Raw genomic sequence first — 14293 nt, forward strand, 5'->3', positions numbered from 1 at the left:
CCCAGGCTGGCACACTGGGACTCTGCTGCCAGAGCTGAGGCTGGCTGGGTCTGGGGGCTGGGCCCCAGGCACTGCCATGGGGCTTGTGTGGCCCAAAGCAAGAAGAGGACAGGCTGGGCATGGCCAGCAGAACCCAAGGCACTGGGTACCACGTGCCTGAGCAGGGACCACCCAGCCCAATCCCGCCCCAGCCTGGCTTCAGGGAACCCACTGTGCCTGTGGGGACCACATGCCTGTCGTGCTGCTGGCATTGCTCTTCATCCCAGGACCATGGCCTCCTCTTCATCTTCCTCATCAATGTCCATCTCCTCGGTGTACTCTTCCATTTCCACGTCCATCTCCTCATCCTCATCAACCTCCATCTCTTCCTCTCCAGTCTGTTCTCCATCCACCTCCATCTCCTCCTCCGTATCCATTATTGTGTCCACCTCCATCTCTTCCTCTCCTCTCTTTTCTCCCTCCACTTCCATCTTCTCCTCTCTATCAGTCTGTCTGTCCACCTCCATCTTGTCTTCTCTACCTGCAACAGCCTGCAGAGGTAGCAAAACCTCAGAGTGGGGTCCCTGTCCCACCCCATCCCCCCAGAACTCCAGCCCACACCCGGGCAGCTGGGGGGATCCACCTCCATGGAATGGCACTGTACCTTCCTCAGGACAAATGTGAGCATCCTGCAGGGATGGATGACACAATCCAGGCCTTAGGCAGCTTTTGAGACTGATGAGATGAGGTCTCGGGGGCAGGAACAAGAAGGGTGACAGGAGCAGCAGGAGCAGCGTGCAGCGTGTGCTGAGTCCAGGGCCAACGGCTGTGTTGTGCTGCTTGCTGGCTGCTGGCAGTTCCAGATGGGACATGGATTGTGACATGACCACTGAGCTAGAGAGCCTTTGGTTCCATGCTTAGCAACGTTCCCCCAGACCATGGTGCTCAGAGCCCTGTTCCCAAGGATGGAGCATCCACAGCCTGGGCCAGTGCCTCAGCACCCTCAATGGAAGAGAGCAGCTTCCTCAGATCCAACTTCAATCAGCCTCCTGCAGCTGAAAGCCGTCCCCCCTTGTCCTGTTGCCACAGGCCCTGTGGAACCCCCTGTCCCAATCTTTCTTGTGGCACCCTTGCAGTCCTGCAGAGCTGCACTGAGGCCTCCCCAGGGTCTCCTCTTTCCAGGCTGAGCATCCCCAGCCCCACGTGGAAAGCAGGCAGTGTGATCTGGGGGAGTCCAGGCTGGAGTCAAATGGCATCAGGAACTGAGAGACGGAAGCTTTAGGCCCAGGTTTGCCTCTCAATGTACAAAATTAATAAGAGTGGAGGGCAGGATGGTGGGACACTGCTTCTGCTCTAATTGGTGAATATAGTCTCTGTTTTTTTCTTTTTTTCTCTCATGCCCTTGCAGTTTTGGCTGTTTGAAAGGAAGCTTGGCACAATATCCATTGTCTTCTCCATTTGTGAATCACCGAGCAGAGTCTGGGCAAGCTGATGTTGCAGAGCAAATCCTGCAAATGTACTGGTCATCCTGAGCCTGGAGAATGCAGTTAAACCCAGCCAAAAGTAATTTCTGGAAAGTCAAGCCTGGTGTACATTCTCTTGACTTTGGCTATGCCAACTTCACCTGAGTCTTATGAAAAAGCAAACAAAAGACTCAAACCAAAACAGACAAAACCTAGAAACAAACGAACCCATGCAAACCAATCAAACAAAGAGACTAAAAAAACCCCAAATAAAACCAAAGGGAATGAAGAGTTAGTATTAGTTTTGAGTTCATCACAGCAGGTAAATGGCTGCTTTCCACAGGATCACCATAAAAAGCCACAGATAACAGCTGCTCCAAAATGCACCCAACAGGAGAACCATCAAAGTGATACATAGCAACTCTGGGGGCAGCTCCCCATTAAGGTGAGGGATGAGCACACAGTGCTACAGCTCCAGCCTTCCCCACCCTGCAGGCTGCTCTTTGCTCCTGATGTAAGAGCCTTGCAGGACTGTGGCCCCTCTCGGTGCATTATAAATCATTCCCACAGCTCTCACTTGAGCCACTGGCATGTCCAGAGCGAGATCCAGGCACAATCCTACTGCCCGCTGAGCCTCTCTGGGAGATCCTGAGCATCTTCCTGCCCAGAGCCACAAAAGAGCTCAGGCTCTGCCTGAACTGGGTTTTCAGGGGAGGTTTCCATATCCCTGCGAGATGTGCTCATCCTTCATCAGGCTGTGCCCAGCCTGGATCAGGGCAGGTTGGATGCCACATGGGATCCATCCTTTGCCCTGCCATGTGATCCTCCATGCAGTGGGGATAAAAAGCCCAGCACTGGGGAACCCCAGGTGCTGCAGCAGTGATAGTTTTGGGAGAAACACGGAGCTGTGCATGGCCAGCTTGAAGTCTGCACTGCTCTGAGCACCAGGCCTGCCATGCTGAGCCCAGGGCCACAACCAGTGCTCACCCGGGCTGGGACATTGAGTCCCAACATGGGATCCCATGGGACAGGGCACGCTGGGATTCGCCCCTGCAGCTCCCCAGTGTGTCCAGAGAGACAGCAAGGAGACAGTGACCTCTGTCAGCGGGACCCTCTGAGTGGGACAACCACTGCTGGGGTGGCTGTGCCAGCTCCCCCATGAACCTCCAGCCCTGGGATCCGGGAGGAAGTGGAAAACACAACTTGGCCAATACTGCCTGTGCCGGAAGCAAATGGAAAGAGAACTGGGGTGTGAAAACCCAAGGTTGTTTATTTACATAAGAACAGCAATGAAAACACAGAACACATTTACTTTTGTAAGAATATTTGTAATAACAACAATTTATAGAATGTATATACCTAAGAACATATCTAACAACAATATTTGAAATGTATTTACAGAAGACAAAACGAAGCCCTAAAACCTATATGGCAAAAACAAGAACAAACTCTAAAAAACTATGTACAAAAGGGTGCCATTTCAGTCCAGGATCTCCATCAGTCCGGGAAGAAAAGCAGGTGCCATGGTCACTCCAGTCAGGCACAGAGGGCTCTACCGTGTGTCCCCAGGCTGGCACACTGGGACTCTGCTGCCAGAGCTGAGGCTGGCTGGGTCTGGGGGCTGGGCCCCAGGCACTGCCATGGGGCTTGTGTGGCCCAAAGCAAGAAGAGGACAGGCTGGGCATGGCCAGCAGAACCCAAGGCACTGGGTACCACGTGCCTGAGCAGGGACCACCCAGCCCAATCCCGCCCCAGCCTGGCTGCAGGGAACCCACTGTGCCTGTGGGGACCACATGCCTGTCGTGCTGCTGGCATTGCTCTTCATCCCAGGACCATGGCCTCCTCTTCATCTTCCTCATCAATGTCCATCTCCTCGGTGTACTCTTCCATTTCCACGTCCATCTCCTCATCCTCATCAACCTCCATCTCTTCCTCTCCAGTCTGTTCTCCATCCACCTCCATCTCCTCCTCCGTATCCATTATTGTGTCCACCTCCATCTCTTCCTCTCCTCTCTTTTCTCCCTCCACTTCCATCTTCTCCTCTCTATCAGTCTGTCTGTCCACCTCCATCTTGTCTTCTCTACCTGCAACAGCCTGCAGAGGTAGCAAAACCTCAGAGTGGGGTCCCTGTCCCACCCCATCCCCCCAGAACTCCAGCCCACACCCGGGCAGCTGGGGGGATCCACCTCCATGGAATGGCACTGTACCTTCCTCAGGACAAATGTGAGCATCCTGCAGGGATGGATGACACAATCCAGGCCTTAGGCAGCTTTTGAGACTGATGAGATGAGGTCTCGGGGGCAGGAACAAGAAGGGTGACAGGAGCAGCAGGAGCAGCGTGCAGCGTGTGCTGAGTCCAGGGCCAACGGCTGTGTTGTGCTGCTTGCTGGCTGCTGGCAGTTCCAGATGGGACATGGATTGTGACATGACCACTGAGCTAGAGAGCCTTTGGTTCCATGCTTAGCAACGTTCCCCCAGACCATGGTGCTCAGAGCCCTGTTCCCAAGGATGGAGCATCCACAGCCTGGGCCAGTGCCTCAGCACCCTCAATGGAAGAGAGCAGCTTCCTCAGATCCAACTTCAATCAGCCTCCTGCAGCTGAAAGCCGTCCCCCCTTGTCCTGTTGCCACAGGCCCTGTGGAACCCCCTGTCCCAATCTTTCTTGTGGCACCCTTGCAGTCCTGCAGAGCTGCACTGAGGCCTCCCCAGGGTCTCCTCTTTCCAGGCTGAGCATCCCCAGCCCCACGTGGAAAGCAGGCAGTGTGATCTGGGGGAGTCCAGGCTGGAGTCAAATGGCATCAGGAACTGAGAGACGGAAGCTTTAGGCCCAGGTTTGCCTCTCAATGTACAAAATTAATAAGAGTGGAGGGCAGGATGGTGGGACACTGCTTCTGCTCTAATTGGTGAATATAGTCTCTGTTTTTTTCTTTTTTTCTCTCATGCCCTTGCAGTTTTGGCTGTTTGAAAGGAAGCTTGGCACAATATCCATTGTCTTCTCCATTTGTGAATCACCGAGCAGAGTCTGGGCAAGCTGATGTTGCAGAGCAAATCCTGCAAATGTACTGGTCATCCTGAGCCTGGAGAATGCAGTTAAACCCAGCCAAAAGTAATTTCTGGAAAGTCAAGCCTGGTGTACATTCTCTTGACTTTGGCTATGCCAACTTCACCTGAGTCTTATGAAAAAGCAAACAAAAGACTCAAACCAAAACAGACAAAACCTAGAAACAAACGAACCCATGCAAACCAATCAAACAAAGAGACTAAAAAAACCCCAAATAAAACCAAAGGGAATGAAGAGTTAGTATTAGTTTTGAGTTCATCACAGCAGGTAAATGGCTGCTTTCCACAGGATCACCATAAAAAGCCACAGATAACAGCTGCTCCAAAATGCACCCAACAGGAGAACCATCAAAGTGATACATAGCAACTCTGGGGGCAGCTCCCCATTAAGGTGAGGGATGAGCACACAGTGCTACAGCTCCAGCCTTCCCCACCCTGCAGGCTGCTCTTTGCTCCTGATGTAAGAGCCTTGCAGGACTGTGGCCCCTCTCGGTGCATTATAAATCATTCCCACAGCTCTCACTTGAGCCACTGGCATGTCCAGAGCGAGATCCAGGCACAATCCTACTGCCCGCTGAGCCTCTCTGGGAGATCCTGAGCATCTTCCTGCCCAGAGCCACAAAAGAGCTCAGGCTCTGCCTGAACTGGGTTTTCAGGGGAGGTTTCCATATCCCTGCGAGATGTGCTCATCCTTCATCAGGCTGTGCCCAGCCTGGATCAGGGCAGGTTGGATGCCACATGGGATCCATCCTTTGCCCTGCCATGTGATCCTCCATGCAGTGGGGATAAAAAGCCCAGCACTGGGGAACCCCAGGTGCTGCAGCAGTGATAGTTTTGGGAGAAACACGGAGCTGTGCATGGCCAGCTTGAAGTCTGCACTGCTCTGAGCACCAGGCCTGCCATGCTGAGCCCAGGGCCACAACCAGTGCTCACCCGGGCTGGGACATTGAGTCCCAACATGGGATCCCATGGGACAGGGCACGCTGGGATTCGCCCCTGCAGCTCCCCAGTGTGTCCAGAGAGACAGCAAGGAGACAGTGACCTCTGTCAGCGGGACCCTCTGAGTGGGACAACCACTGCTGGGGTGGCTGTGCCAGCTCCCCCATGAACCTCCAGCCCTGGGATCCGGGAGGAAGTGGAAAACACAACTTGGCCAATACTGCCTGTGCCGGAAGCAAATGGAAAGAGAACTGGGGTGTGAAAACCCAAGGTTGTTTATTTACATAAGAACAGCAATGAAAACACAGAACACATTTACTTTTGTAAGAATATTTGTAATAACAACAATTTATAGAATGTATATACCTAAGAACATATCTAACAACAATATTTGAAATGTATTTACAGAAGACAAAACGAAGCCCTAAAACCTATATGGCAAAAACAAGAACAAACTCTAAAAACTATGTACAAAAGGGTGCCATTTCAGTCCAGGATCTCCATCAGTCCGGGAAGAAAAGCAGGTGCCATGGTCACTCCAGTCAGGCACAGAGGGCTCTACCGTGTGTCCCCAGGCTGGCACACTGGGACTCTGCTGCCAGAGCTGAGGCTGGCTGGGTCTGGGGGCTGGGCCCCAGGCACTGCCATGGGGCTTGTGTGGCCCAAAGCAAGAAGAGGACAGGCTGGGCATGGCCAGCAGAACCCAAGGCACTGGGTACCACGTGCCTGAGCAGGGACCACCCAGCCCAATCCCGCCCCAGCCTGGCTGCAGGGAACCCACTGTGCCTGTGGGGACCACATGCCTGTCGTGCTGCTGGCATTGCTCTTCATCCCAGGACCATGGCCTCCTCTTCATCTTCCTCATCAATGTCCATCTCCTCGGTGTACTCTTCCATTTCCACGTCCATCTCCTCATCCTCATCAACCTCCATCTCTTCCTCTCCAGTCTGTTCTCCATCCACCTCCATCTCCTCCTCCGTATCCATTATTGTGTCCACCTCCATCTCTTCCTCTCCTCTCTTTTCTCCCTCCACTTCCATCTTCTCCTCTCTATCAGTCTGTCTGTCCACCTCCATCTTGTCTTCTCTACCTGCAACAGCCTGCAGAGGTAGCAAAACCTCAGAGTGGGGTCCCTGTCCCACCCCATCCCCCCAGAACTCCAGCCCACACCCGGGCAGCTGGGGGGATCCACCTCCATGGAATGGCACTGTACCTTCCTCAGGACAAATGTGAGCATCCTGCAGGGATGGATGACACAATCCAGGCCTTAGGCAGCTTTTGAGACTGATGAGATGAGGTCTCGGGGGCAGGAACAAGAAGGGTGACAGGAGCAGCAGGAGCAGCGTGCAGCGTGTGCTGAGTCCAGGGCCAACGGCTGTGTTGTGCTGCTTGCTGGCTGCTGGCAGTTCCAGATGGGACATGGATTGTGACATGACCACTGAGCTAGAGAGCCTTTGGTTCCATGCTTAGCAACGTTCCCCCAGACCATGGTGCTCAGAGCCCTGTTCCCAAGGATGGAGCATCCACAGCCTGGGCCAGTGCCTCAGCACCCTCAATGGAAGAGAGCAGCTTCCTCAGATCCAACTTCAATCAGCCTCCTGCAGCTGAAAGCCGTCCCCCCTTGTCCTGTTGCCACAGGCCCTGTGGAACCCCCTGTCCCAATCTTTCTTGTGGCACCCTTGCAGTCCTGCAGAGCTGCACTGAGGCCTCCCCAGGGTCTCCTCTTTCCAGGCTGAGCATCCCCAGCCCCACGTGGAAAGCAGGCAGTGTGATCTGGGGGAGTCCAGGCTGGAGTCAAATGGCATCAGGAACTGAGAGACGGAAGCTTTAGGCCCAGGTTTGCCTCTCAATGTACAAAATTAATAAGAGTGGAGGGCAGGATGGTGGGACACTGCTTCTGCTCTAATTGGTGAATATAGTCTCTGTTTTTTTCTTTTTTTCTCTCATGCCCTTGCAGTTTTGGCTGTTTGAAAGGAAGCTTGGCACAATATCCATTGTCTTCTCCATTTGTGAATCACCGAGCAGAGTCTGGGCAAGCTGATGTTGCAGAGCAAATCCTGCAAATGTACTGGTCATCCTGAGCCTGGAGAATGCAGTTAAACCCAGCCAAAAGTAATTTCTGGAAAGTCAAGCCTGGTGTACATTCTCTTGACTTTGGCTATGCCAACTTCACCTGAGTCTTATGAAAAAGCAAACAAAAGACTCAAACCAAAACAGACAAAACCTAGAAACAAACGAACCCATGCAAACCAATCAAACAAAGAGACTAAAAAAACCCCAAATAAAACCAAAGGGAATGAAGAGTTAGTATTAGTTTTGAGTTCATCACAGCAGGTAAATGGCTGCTTTCCACAGGATCACCATAAAAAGCCACAGATAACAGCTGCTCCAAAATGCACCCAACAGGAGAACCATCAAAGTGATACATAGCAACTCTGGGGGCAGCTCCCCATTAAGGTGAGGGATGAGCACACAGTGCTACAGCTCCAGCCTTCCCCACCCTGCAGGCTGCTCTTTGCTCCTGATGTAAGAGCCTTGCAGGACTGTGGCCCCTCTCGGTGCATTATAAATCATTCCCACAGCTCTCACTTGAGCCACTGGCATGTCCAGAGCGAGATCCAGGCACAATCCTACTGCCCGCTGAGCCTCTCTGGGAGATCCTGAGCATCTTCCTGCCCAGAGCCACAAAAGAGCTCAGGCTCTGCCTGAACTGGGTTTTCAGGGGAGGTTTCCATATCCCTGCGAGATGTGCTCATCCTTCATCAGGCTGTGCCCAGCCTGGATCAGGGCAGGTTGGATGCCACATGGGATCCATCCTTTGCCCTGCCATGTGATCCTCCATGCAGTGGGGATAAAAAGCCCAGCACTGGGGAACCCCAGGTGCTGCAGCAGTGATAGTTTTGGGAGAAACACGGAGCTGTGCATGGCCAGCTTGAAGTCTGCACTGCTCTGAGCACCAGGCCTGCCATGCTGAGCCCAGGGCCACAACCAGTGCTCACCCGGGCTGGGACATTGAGTCCCAACATGGGATCCCATGGGACAGGGCACGCTGGGATTCGCCCCTGCAGCTCCCCAGTGTGTCCAGAGAGACAGCAAGGAGACAGTGACCTCTGTCAGCGGGACCCTCTGAGTGGGACAACCACTGCTGGGGTGGCTGTGCCAGCTCCCCCATGAACCTCCAGCCCTGGGATCCGGGAGGAAGTGGAAAACACAACTTGGCCAATACTGCCTGTGCCGGAAGCAAATGGAAAGAGAACTGGGGTGTGAAAACCCAAGGTTGTTTATTTACATAAGAACAGCAATGAAAACACAGAACACATTTACTTTTGTAAGAATATTTGTAATAACAACAATTTATAGAATGTATATACCTAAGAACATATCTAACAACAATATTTGAAATGTATTTACAGAAGACAAAACGAAGCCCTAAAACCTATATGGCAAAAACAAGAACAAACTCTAAAAACTATGTACAAAAGGGTGCCATTTCAGTCCAGGATCTCCATCAGTCCGGGAAGAAAAGCAGGTGCCATGGTCACTCCAGTCAGGCACAGAGGGCTCTACCGTGTGTCCCCAGGCTGGCACACTGGGACTCTGCTGCCAGAGCTGAGGCTGGCTGGGTCTGGGGGCTGGGCCCCAGGCACTGCCATGGGGCTTGTGTGGCCCAAAGCAAGAAGAGGACAGGCTGGGCATGGCCAGCAGAACCCAAGGCACTGGGTACCACGTGCCTGAGCAGGGACCACCCAGCCCAATCCCGCCCCAGCCTGGCTTCAGGGAACCCACTGTGCCTGTGGGGACCACATGCCTGTCGTGCTGCTGGCATTGCTCTTCATCCCAGGACCATGGCCTCCTCTTCATCTTCCTCATCAATGTCCATCTCCTCGGTGTACTCTTCCATTTCCACGTCCATCTCCTCATCCTCATCAACCTCCATCTCTTCCTCTCCAGTCTGTTCTCCATCCACCTCCATCTCCTCCTCCGTATCCATTATTGTGTCCACCTCCATCTCTTCCTCTCCTCTCTTTTCTCCCTCCACTTCCATCTTCTCCTCTCTATCAGTCTGTCTGTCCACCTCCATCTTGTCTTCTCTACCTGCAACAGCCTGCAGAGGTAGCAAAACCTCAGAGTGGGGTCCCTGTCCCACCCCATCCCCCCAGAACTCCAGCCCACACCCGGGCAGCTGGGGGGATCCACCTCCATGGAATGGCACTGTACCTTCCTCAGGACAAATGTGAGCATCCTGCAGGGATGGATGACACAATCCAGGCCTTAGGCAGCTTTTGAGACTGATGAGATGAGGTCTCGGGGGCAGGAACAAGAAGGGTGACAGGAGCAGCAGGAGCAGCGTGCAGCGTGTGCTGAGTCCAGGGCCAACGGCTGTGTTGTGCTGCTTGCTGGCTGCTGGCAGTTCCAGATGGGACATGGATTGTGACATGACCACTGAGCTAGAGAGCCTTTGGTTCCATGCTTAGCAACGTTCCCCCAGACCATGGTGCTCAGAGCCCTGTTCCCAAGGATGGAGCATCCACAGCCTGGGCCAGTGCCTCAGCACCCTCAATGGAAGAGAGCAGCTTCCTCAGATCCAACTTCAATCAGCCTCCTGCAGCTGAAAGCCGTCCCCCCTTGTCCTGTTGCCACAGGCCCTGTGGAACACCCTGTCCCAATCTTTCTTGTGGCACCCTTGCAGTCCTGCAGAGCTGCAGTGAGGCCTCCCCAGGGTCTCCTCTTTCCAGGCTGAGCATCCCCAGCCCCACGTGGAAAGCAGGCAGTGTGATCTGGGGGAGTCCAGGCTGGAGTCAAATGGCATCAGGAACTGAGAGACGGAAGCTTTAGGCCCAGGTTTGCCTCTCAATGTACAAAATTAATAAGAGTGGAGGGCAAGATGGTGGGACACTGCTTCTGCTCTAATTGGTGAATATAGTCTCTGTTTTTTTCTTTTTTTCTCTCATGCCCTTGCAGTTTTGGCTGTTTGAAAGGAAGCTTGGCACAATATCCATTGTCTTCTCCATTTGTGAATCACCGAGCAGAGTCTGGGCAAGCTGATGTTGCAGAGCAAATCCTGCAAATGTACTGGTCATCCTGAGCCTGGAGAATGCAGTTAAACCCAGCCAAAAGTAATTTCTGGAAAGTCAAGCCTGGTGTACATTCTCTTGACTTTGGCTATGCCAACTTCACCTGAGTCTTATGAAAAAGCAAACAAAAGACTCAAACCAAAACAGACAAAACCTAGAAACAAACGAACCCATGCAAACCAATCAAACAAAGAGACTAAAAAAACCCCAAATAAAACCAAAGGGAATGAAGAGTTAGTATTAGTTTTGAGTTCATCACAGCAGGTAAATGGCTGCTTTCCACAGGATCACCATAAAAAGCCACAGATAACAGCTGCTCCAAAATACACCCAACAGGAGAACCATCAAAGTGATACATAGCAACTCTGGGGGCAGCTCCCCATTAAGGTGAGGGATGAGCACACAGTGCTACAGCTCCAGCCTTCCCCACCCTGCAGGCTGCTCTTTGCTCCTGATGTAAGAGCCTTGCAGGACTGTGGCCCCTCTCGGTGCATTATAAATCATTCCCACAGCTCTCACTTGAGCCACTGGCATGTCCAGAGCGAGATCCAGGCACAATCCTACTGCCCGCTGAGCCTCTCTGGGAGATCCTGAGCATCTTCCTGCCCAGAGCCACAAAAGAGCTCAGGCTCTGCCTGAACTGGGTTTTCAGGGGAGGTTTCCATATCCCTGCGAGATGTGCTCATCCTTCATCAGGCTGTGCCCAGCCTGGATCAGGGCAGGTTGGATGCCACATGGGATCCATCCTTTGCCCTGCCATGTGATCCTCCATGCAGTGGGGATAAAAAGCCCAGCACTGGGGAACCCCAGGTGCTGCAGCAGTGATAGTTTTGGGAGAAACACGGAGCTGTGCATGGCCAGCTTGAAGTGTGCACTGCTGTGAGCACCAGGCCTGCCATGCTGAGCCCAGGGCCACAACCAGTGCTCACCCGGGCTGGGACATTGAGTCCCAACATGGGATCCCATGGGACAGGGCACGCTGGGATTCGCCCCTGCAGCTCCCCAGTGTGTCCAGAGAGACAGCAAGGAGACAGTGACCTCTGTCAGCGGGACCCCCAGAGTGGGACAACCACTGCTGGGGTGGCTGTGCCAGCTTCCCCATGAACCTCCAGCCCTGGGATCCGGGAGGAAGTGGAAAACACAACTTGGCCAATACTGCCTGTGCCGGAAGCAAATGGAAAGAGAACTGGGGTGTGAAAACCCAAGGTTGTTTATTTACATAAGAACAACAATGAAAACACAGAACACATTTACTTTTGTAAGAATATTTGTAATAACAACAATTTATAGAATGTATATACCTAAGAACATATCTAACAACAATATTTGAAATGTATTTACAGAAGACAAAACGAAGCCCTAAAACCTAGATGGCAAAAACAAGAACAAACTCTAAAAACTATGTACAAAAGGGTGCCATTTCAGTCCAGGATCTCCATCAGTCCGGGAAGAAAAGCAGGTGCCATGGTCACTCCAGTCAGGCACAGAGGGCTCTTCCGTGTGTCCCCAGGCTGGCACACTGGGACTCTGCTGCCAGAGCTGAGGCTGGCTGGGTCTGGGGGCTGGGCCCCAGGCACTGCCATGGGGCTTGTGTGGCCCAAAGCAAGCACAGGACAGGCTGGGCATGGCCAGCAGAACCCAAGGCACTGGGTACCACGTGCCTGAGCAGGGACCAGCCAGCCCAATCCCGCCCCAGCCTGGCTGCAGGGAACCCACTGTGCCTGTGGGGACCACATGCCTGTCGTGCTGCTGGCATTGCTCTTCATCCCAGGACCATGGCCTCCTCTTCATCTTCCTCATCAATGTCCATCTCCTCGGTGTACTCTTCCATTTCCACGTCCATCTCCTCATCCTCATCAACCTCCATCTCTTCCTCTCCAGTCTGTTCTCCATCCACCTCCATCTCCTCCTCCGTATCCATTATTGTGTCCACCTCCATCTCTTCCTCTCCTCTCTTTTCTCCCTCCACTTCCATCTTCTCCTCTCTATCAGTCTGTCTGTCCACCTCCATCTTGTCTTCTCTACCTGCAACAGCCTGCAGAGGTAGCAAAACCTCAGAGTGGGGTCCCTGTCCCACCCCATCCCCCCAGAACTCCAGCCCACACCCGGGCAGCTGGGGGGATCCACCTCCATGGAATGGCACCGTACCTTCCTCAGGACAAATGTGAGCATCCTGCAGGGATGGATGACACAATCCAGGCCTTAGGCAGCTTTTGAGACTGATGAGATGAGGTCTCGGGGACAGGAACAAGAAGGCTGACAGGAGCAGCAGGAGCAGCGTGCAGCGTGTGCTGAGCCCAGGGCCAGCGGTTGTGTTGTGCTGCTTGCTGGCTGCTGGCAGTTCCAGATGGGACATGGATTGTGACATGACCACTGAGCTAGAGAGCCTTTGGTTCCATGCTTAGCAACGTTCCCCCAGACCATGGTGCTCAGAGCCCTGTTCCCAAGGATGGAGCATCCACAGCCTGGGCCAGTGCCTCAGCACTCTCAGTGGAAGAGAGCAGCTTCCTCAGATCCAACTTCAATCAGCCTCCTGCAGCTGAAAGCCGTCCCCCCTTGTCCTGTTGCCACAGGCCCTGTGGAACACCCTGTCCCAATCTTTCTTGTGGCACCCTTGCAGTCCTGCAGAGCTGCAGTGAGGCCTCCCCAGGGTCTCCTCTTTCCAGGCTGAGCATCCCCAGCCCCACGTGGAAAGCAGGCAGTGTGATCTGGGGGAGTCCAGGCTGGAGTCAAATGGCATCAGGAACTGAGAGACGGAAGCTTTAGGCCCAGGTTTGCCTCTCAATGTACAAAATTAATAAGAGTGGAGGGCAAGATGGTGGGACACTGCTTCTGCTCTAATTGGTGAATATAGTCTCTGTTTTTTTTCTTTTTTTCTCTCATGCCCTTGCAGTTTTGGCTGTTTGAAAGGAAGCTTGGCACAATATCCATTGTCTTCTCCATTTGTGAATCACCGAGCAGAGTCTGGGCAAGCTGATGTTGCAGAGCAAATCCTGCAAATGTACTGGTCATCCTGAGCCTGGAGAATGCAGTTAAACCCAGCCAAAAGTAATTTCTGGAAAGTCAAGCCTGGTGTACATTCTCTTGACTTTGGCTATGCCAACTTCACCTGAGTCTTATGAAAAAGCAAACAAAAGACTCAAACCAAAACAGACAAAACCTAGAAACAAACGAACCCATGCAAACCAATCAAACAAAGAGACTAAAAAAACCCCAAATAAAACCAAAGGGAATGAAGAGTTAGTATTAGTTTTGAGTTCATCACAGCAGGTAAATGGCTGCTTTCCACAGGATCACCATAAAAAGCCACAGATAACAGCTGCTCCAAAATGCACCCAACAGGAGAACCATCAAAGTGATACATAGCAACTCTGGGGGCAGCTCCCCATTAAGGTGAGGGATGAGCACACAGTGCTACAGCTCCAGCCTTCCCCACCCTGCAGGCTGCTCTTTGCTCCTGATGTAAGAGCCTTGCAGGACTGTGGCCCCTCTCGGTGCATTATAAATCATTCCCACAGCTCTCACTTGAGCCACTGGCATGTCCAGAGCGAGATCCAGGCACAATCCTACTGCCCGCTGAGCCTCTCTGGGAGATCCTGAGCATCTTCCTGCCCAGAGCCACAAAAGAGCTCAGGCTCTGCCTGAACTGGGTTTTCAGGGGAGGTTTCCATATCCCTGCGAGATGTGCTCATCCTTCATCAGGCTGTGCCCAGCCTGGATCAGGGCAGGTTGGATGCCACATGGGATCCATCCTTTGCCCTGCCATGTGATCCTCCA

Source organism: Lonchura striata, chromosome 11, assembly GCF_046129695.1.
Source record: "Lonchura striata isolate bLonStr1 chromosome 11, bLonStr1.mat, whole genome shotgun sequence".
Classification (NCBI taxonomy): Eukaryota; Metazoa; Chordata; class Aves; order Passeriformes; family Estrildidae; genus Lonchura; species Lonchura striata.